Raw genomic sequence first — 7,766 nt, forward strand, 5'->3', positions numbered from 1 at the left:
TGTTGCTTTAATGCATTTGGCAAATGCTTTTTAGCCTGACTACGTCAGACTTTGTACTTCCGCTAAATTTCATTACGCTTCTGTACTCAGTCTGAGATACTTCCCATTCTAACCGTTTTCCTCCGGTCTCAAAACGCCGGTCCAATCAACAAACAGAGGGCGGGCTGAGAGCCGTGACGTAGACGCTAAGCGCGAATATACGGTTGTTGTTTGTGGACATGGAGGCACAGAAAGCTATTTGCTCTGTTGTGGAGAACCGGCACTTTCCAACTTAAACCCGAACAAGAAGAGTGTTTGTTAAACATTTTGAATGGATATTATGTTGTTGCCCTACTCCAGACAGGTTTTGGTAAAAGTTAATTTATCAACACAGAAACTGTGTGCAGCACAGCTTGACGTGCACAATGATTGAGAAATCATGGAAGGGAATTTCGTTGTTCACAGTTAACTCTTTCACCGCCAGCGTTTTTAAAAAAAGTTGCCAGCCAGCGCCAGCGTTTTTCATGATTTTCACCAAAGTTTAATGCCTTCCAGAAAATGTTCTTCTTTAAATAAATAAAAAATATACCAAATGAAAGAACAGACCCTCTGCTTTCAAACAAAAAAAATGTTTCATCCTACCTTTAGTGGTTCTTTTGCAATCAGCTTTTGAATATGGGTAGGTTTTTGCAAAAACACCACATTTTGAGCAAAAAGCAAAAATAATTCCATTTTTGTGACTGACTTTTCATAGAGATCCCATTCAGAGCGATCTTTAAAACAGACACGGACATGCAGCTGCTTGCCATAGGGCAATACTTCCGGTTTTAAAAAGTTGCGGAAGGTCGCCACCTGGTGGATAATAGCGGTATTGCGGAAAGACGGAAAATCTCGTCATTGGCGGGGAAGCGTTTTCTCTTAATTGACGAGATATCTCGTCAATGGCGGGGAAAGAGTTAATGGTGGAGGACGCGTGGGCAAACATTCTTTGGTGATGTTCCTGATTAACCAGAAAATAAGGTAGGAAGATTTAATTTACATGTGGTTATGGCTGTCTGGTGGAAGAGTTTAAGCGGAGAGAGGGGCGTTCCTCCACTTAGACGTGAGTGGAAAGACACCGTAAGGATCGTGTTCTAGCTCTGGCCCGATTTACTTTACATAATCTGCAAAACTCGTTCATAACCATGTTAACTCCGGTATTTCGCTCGATGGGTTTGTTTTCACATCATACGTGTGTTTTACTGCAGAAATTCGATGCGGCTGAGTCGGCGCATAACGCACATCATGTCCAAACGTTATGTGATTGGCTTACGTTTAGACCAATGATTTTAAACTTCAGACAAGCCCCTCCCACGAGAAGGAAAACGATTGTCAATTATGCCCAGCCAGACTCTGTCTATGAAGCAAAGCAAAATAGCAGAGGATGGTATTACCAGGCTAAATGCTTTTATCCAAAGCAACAAAAAATTTGGGCAAAACCATTCACTGCCAATCTTAAACACAGATTTGCACAAAACCTAAGCGTTATTTTCTAAATGTTGACAAAAGGTTATTGCAAAATGACGACGTTTCCATTAACCTATTATTTGCGACTGAAACGTAGCTTTTCCTCTTGCAAAAAGTAATTCGAAACATCACATCAACTGATGTTGGTAGGTTTACTTACATCATGTCCACCGCACTAGGCATTATTTTTAACCGATTGAGATGTAAGATAATTATCTAATCATTAATGGTAAGGAAAGCCCAGATACTTATGGGTGTCAACGTATATGGAGGTAATAATACATTATTTTAAATCAAAAGACATGTAGGAGTGTTATCCAAACATTATAGGAAAGGAAAGGCTTTTATAGATTGTAGCAGACATGCGTTGAGGTGTATCTGGGAGTTTTTCTTTTTGGTAGAGAGAGCGGGCACAACCTAACGCTTTTTGGTTTTGGCTCAATCATTAAAAAATATTTGAGTTTGATTAATTATATTTTAACACAAGCAACACACACATCTCTGCTACAAATGAACATTTGAAGTTTGTTTCTAGTACTTACCATTCTTAGACAATTACACCAAACGTGACAGAAGTGCAAACGTTACAACTTACCCCATAGGTGGGGTTCATTGTAACAGGCAGGGGGTTAGTTGTAACACTTGATAAAAATTAAGTTTGCAGGCAAATATTTCAATACTATTTTGTTTATATACTTGAAGTGGATATTGTATATCTTTCTATAATAAACCGGTATCTACACTATTCATCCCTTATCTAAGCATAGTTCAATTATAAATGGATACAAATGTCTAAATATGTGTGAAAAAAGCAGCACAATTATGACACACAAACACAAAAAAACACCTTTTAATATGTGATGCAGTCTGAAATAACCATACTAAAGTTTCAAAATCAAATTCTGAGATAACGTGACCTTATTCAATCAAAATATTGATTTTATGAACAAAAATTAATTTGACACACGATTTTTGATAAGACAGGCACATTTATTTTGTTGGCAGCCAGTAATCATTCGTGTGTAGCCTATTTAAAACAACGGCAAGAATTACGCTAAAGTTAGCGGTTTTCATCGTACGTGCTGAGGGGTTAGTTGTAACACAGCGTTACAATTAATCCCGCTGGGTCAAAATATTTTCAAGCTCACCAAAAAAGTTGCTAAAAGCTGAAGACATATTTCAAAATGATGCTATGTTTTAGTCAACAAGACACTGATTAATATGACAAAGCATTGGATTTGGTATCTTACACACCCAACTTAGAAACCGAAAAAAACATGTGATGAAAAAATTTACTTTCATGCTACCAAAACACTCGTTCATCAATTACTCTCTGGAAAAACATTATACATTTTCATAAATTTGCGGGAGACCGTCTTTTGGCAGTGTGAAAAGAATACTTGGAAAACAAATCGTTCAACCCTGTGCAACAACGTAAACAGTCCGTGTTACAATTAACCATGCGTTAGTTTGTGCCCCGCGCACCCCTACATACAGCTTAATCTTCAAATAATAATTTTGTAACTTACTTGAGTAAATACAAATTAACTGTTTTCAAACCACCTCATCCGAGCGTAAAAACTTTTTTTTGTTTTTGTATAATTGACGTTTTTCCATTGGTTGTATTTTCAATTCGCAATTGTCAATTTGCGCAATTTAAAGGAGTAATATAATGTAAACGCAGCTAATTTTCTTTTACGAACATGCATATCCCACAGGAATACAAGAATGTTATAAAATAGCATTCTTGTATCCAAACCCCCCCCCCCCCCCCCCCCCGACAACACTTCAAGTGAATGCTGCTGTCAGGTGACGTTTGCCTGCCCCTACCCGCCCCTCCCACCACCAGCACCGGTGTAAATGCACAGCCATTACTCTCCATAAAAAATGATGGATTAAAGTCTGATAGCACACTGGGCTGCGGTGCTGCTGTCTGAGTCCTGCTCATAAGAATGATGAAGTGCGCTGCGTTGCCCCGCAGCCCAAACACGGCCGTTGCTTGTGGGGGAGATGGCAGAGGAAATCGGGTTTGTGGAGAAACCGGGGCTTCCCAGATCCTCCCGCTGTAATCTCAATGTATGTAAAGGAAGTGTCGGTTTACAGCTGTAGTCCTGCGCGTAATTCTCATTAATAATACGTTTGGATGTAAATGATTAACGAATGCTCAGATAAAGCGCAAATTGTAAATAGGCCTAAACACACAGCTAATGTATCTGCAGTAAGCACAGGGATGTGGTGCATTACACCTGTTATTTGAATTTGAAGGAAGTAAAAGTGGTTTATCTTGTCAGCATGGGCGATTTAAGACAATCCTCTTCATCCGCCCAGCCTGAAGCTCTATGCTTTGTTTCTTCGCAAACATCTCCCACTGTTTGGCACCTTCGCCAAGTTTGAGAGCTTTTCGCTACTTTATGAACGAGATCATCTGCCAAGCGCTTTCCATCAAGAGCGCTTTTATTTTTCTTATTTGTCACACGAGTGATTAATCGTCACTTGACATGGAACTGCAAGGCATGTCGAAGCAGCTCCTCTGAGATTCATACGGGTTTGCTCCTGAAGGGATATCTGACGTGAGGTTAATCTCTGTCAAAGAACCATTTACAGGGGCAAAAACACTGTTTACACAGCATGAGGGTAATTAAACAGCCATTACCTGTAAGTGCAAGTCTTTGTATAGCTGTAATTATTGTATTGTTGGAGCATCCAGTGTCAGGTAAAAGTTCCTTTAATGTGGGAAAACCTTAACCGGAAAGAAATTACGGCAAATCACCGTGCAAATTTATGTGTCATAATATCTGAATTGAGCAGAGGGTTTATGTGGTTTATGCCAGTAGGCATGCGAATCTCTTTTCCATGATGTACAGTAAAATAAAAGCCTCCATGTGTCATTCACCTCCTCTCACCACCATTAGCGGCTTTGAAGCGATGCATTCACTGCAGCCATGCGTTCGGTGACGCGGCGCTCATTCATCTCTGTCACATGACTCTGAAGCGTTTTGTCATTTCTCAGCAGATATTTCCCTATGAGTCCGATCAGACGTGTTTTGTAAAGTCACTTTTTGTATTTTCGTTGTCTGACCACGTATGACAGAATGATCCATCAATGCTTGACGTGAAGCGGGTTCGAATTTCAAGGTGAGATAAATTAACTGCTACGTGTTTAAGTCAACATCAGTTAATGACAACTCCTGTTTATTTGTCTTTAAAGGTGCGCTCAGTCGTTTCGGCAGGGCTATTCAATTCCGATCCTGAAGGGTCGTTGTCCTGAAGACTTTAGCTCCAACCCAGGGTTGCCAGGTTTTCATCCCAAAACTAGCCTGATCCCCTTTCAATGGGGGTCATCAAATTTCTGCCTTTCTGGGGTAAACCTGCAGACTTGAAAAACAGCCCCCGGCAGCGGTGTTAAAGTAGCACAATTCCGCGGGAAAACCGCAGGTTTGGCAACCCTAAAACAACACACCTGAAGAAGGCAGGTGTGTTCGATTAGGGTTAGAACTAAATCCTGTACGACACCGGACCTTCAGGACACAAATTGAATAGCCCTATCATTGAAAAACACTTTGAAAAAGGAAGAAATTGTAGCCAATCAGCAGTAAGGGGCGTGTCTACTTACTGACATCGTATGTGTGGGGCGGGTCTATCAAAAAAAGGTCCAGATTCTATTGGGGTAGGGGCGTGTTTGTTTAGGTGATTTCAAATGTCAACATTGGCTTTCAGAGATCACGCACCCTGCCTTTAATCACAACAGCTGTTTAATATATGTATTTGGATTTAAATAGAGCCGCGTTACCTCTTTTGGACATTTATTTGATAAAACATTGACTCTCCTTCTTCTTTATTGGATAATTCCTCTCCCTAGGCCTCACGGGATATTAAAGTGTCCATCAAATGAACGCTTCAGGATCTTGCCGGAAGTAGTAGGTCATCCGGTTACATTTTGCCTACTGTTTTTGGAATACTACGAATTCGGACATACTTGCCTCGCCTACGCCTACTATATAGTATGGAAGAAGGCGGTTTGGCAGCCCTGGTTTTTTGATTTAGGTATTGCAATGCTTAGTATGGAAATTGTAGAAATGCAAATGTATTACTTTAAAGGAGAAAGACCAAGATTACTGAACTCTATGCAAATTTCAAGTGTATTTTGGGAGCGACTACCAATGAGAATGAAGCAGAGGAGTTCACGTCATCCTTCTCTCGTCAGTTACTGGCGTAGATGGTACTCATTTGTTTATGACAAGCAGATTTAGAAACGCCTCATTGAAAGAGACGGGCGACACACAGCGATAACATTGCTAAAAAAAAAAAAATAGGTTGACACTTTTCAGACAAATCACTGGGAATATTAAGCTAGGGTGGGACACGATTTTTTTTACATAAAAATAACACTTATTATTCATGGACTGCTTGTCTTTTTCAAAAAAGGGAAACATAATATATATTCCCATGCATTCTTGTATACAGCAATAAAAGACGTGATAAATTCTGCTTTAGATCCATCAGCATCACGCAGTGCCGTTGGCAGGCTGTAATGACAAACGTCAACATGGATGTATCTCATCAAAGCCTGAATGATATTCTGGGAAAAACAGAGTCTGTTATAGTCTGATGAGTGATCTTTGTACATCCATATACACATACAGATCTGCTTTGAACTTCTTCCATATGTACGTGTATTCATTTGCACACCTTTATTTCGACATGTTTAAATAGCCATTCCTCTCTGGGACCATTCTGTTAACTTTCTGTTTGAATAGAGAACAGCTAAAATCTCCATGATCTTTCAATATCATGTGCCAAACCATAAATTATACATATTATGTAAAGAATAATTGACAACGGGCAATTTCTCAGCCAATCAGAATACAGCATTCAACAGACCCGTGGTATAATTTCAAATAATTCAAAGGACCGGAGTCAATTATTTCTGTTATACCACTCTTACCAAAAAAATTGCTCTGGTGCCTATTTTTAAGACATTTAAAAGGTTACGTGTGCGGTTTACAGAAAAATAAACAACACCCATTGAACATTTCTCAACCAATCAGAATAAAGCATTCAACAGCCCTGTGGCATAAATAATTATGATAAATTATAATGTATTGTTTTAAAGACTGGTTAAGCAAATGCATGTGTCTTTTGTTTAAAGGAATATTCCTTATAAATGATAATTTACTCCCCCTTATGTCATCCAAGATGTTTATGTCTTTTTTCTTCAGTCGAAAAGAAAAAAAAGAGTGTTTTGAGGTAAACATTTTCAACATCTTTCAGTTGATTAAATGTAATGTTACGGGGTCCACGACCTTCAAGTCCAAAAAAAGTGCGTCCATCCTTCACAAATTAAATCCAAACGGCTCCAGGATGATAAATAAAGGTATTCTGAGGGTAATCCGCGCGGTGTTGTTGTACAAATATCCATATTTAAAACTTTATTAACGAAAATAAATACCTTCCGGTAGCGCCGCCATTTTAGTTGCGTCAGCATTCAGGATGAGAGCTTACGCAGCCTACGGAGGCTACTCTGCTGCTGCTCTGTGCCCCCGCCCTCCGAATTTGTCATACGTCACTAAGAAAAGTGCGTACACTACGCTAATACTCTCTCCTGAATACAGAGGAGTCTACGATGGCGGCGCTACCGGAAGGTATTTATTTTCGTTAATAAAGTTTTAAATATGGATATTTCTACAACAACACCGTGTGGATTACCCTCAGAAGACCTTTGTTTATCATCCTGGAGCCGTTTGGATTTAATTTGTGAAGGATGGACGCACTTTTTTTGAACTTGAAGGTCGTGGACTATGGGTGGACCCCGTAACATTACATTTAATCAACTGAAAGATCTAAAACATTTGATAAAATATCCGAAAATGTGTTTGTCTGAAAAACGATGGACATATGCAACTCGGACAACTTGGGGGTGAGTAAATCATGGGTTTAATATCATTTTTGGCCGAACTATCCCTTTAAAAAATAAAATATAAAAACCTAATGAAGAAAGAAAGACATAAATATCTTGGATGACATGGAGGTGAGTACATTTTTTTATGAAAGTAAAGTAATCCTTTAAGGAGGTTCGAGAAAAAAGATCCAATGATCACTGCCGAAAAGGTCATTTAAATTAAAATTGAGTGATTGAACTATTTTGTATAGTTGTCCATTTGTGTTTTAACGAGTGCTGTTTTTTCCAAACTTTCTCTTTCTTTATCCAAGTCAGTTCAGTGTCCTGAAAACACAGAGACTTTATAATGGAAGTTTTCTAGTCAAAACTCTGGAAGTGATCA

This window comes from Paramisgurnus dabryanus, chromosome 16 (assembly GCF_030506205.2).
Source record: "Paramisgurnus dabryanus chromosome 16, PD_genome_1.1, whole genome shotgun sequence".
In the NCBI taxonomy this organism is placed as follows: Eukaryota; Metazoa; Chordata; class Actinopteri; order Cypriniformes; family Cobitidae; genus Paramisgurnus; species Paramisgurnus dabryanus.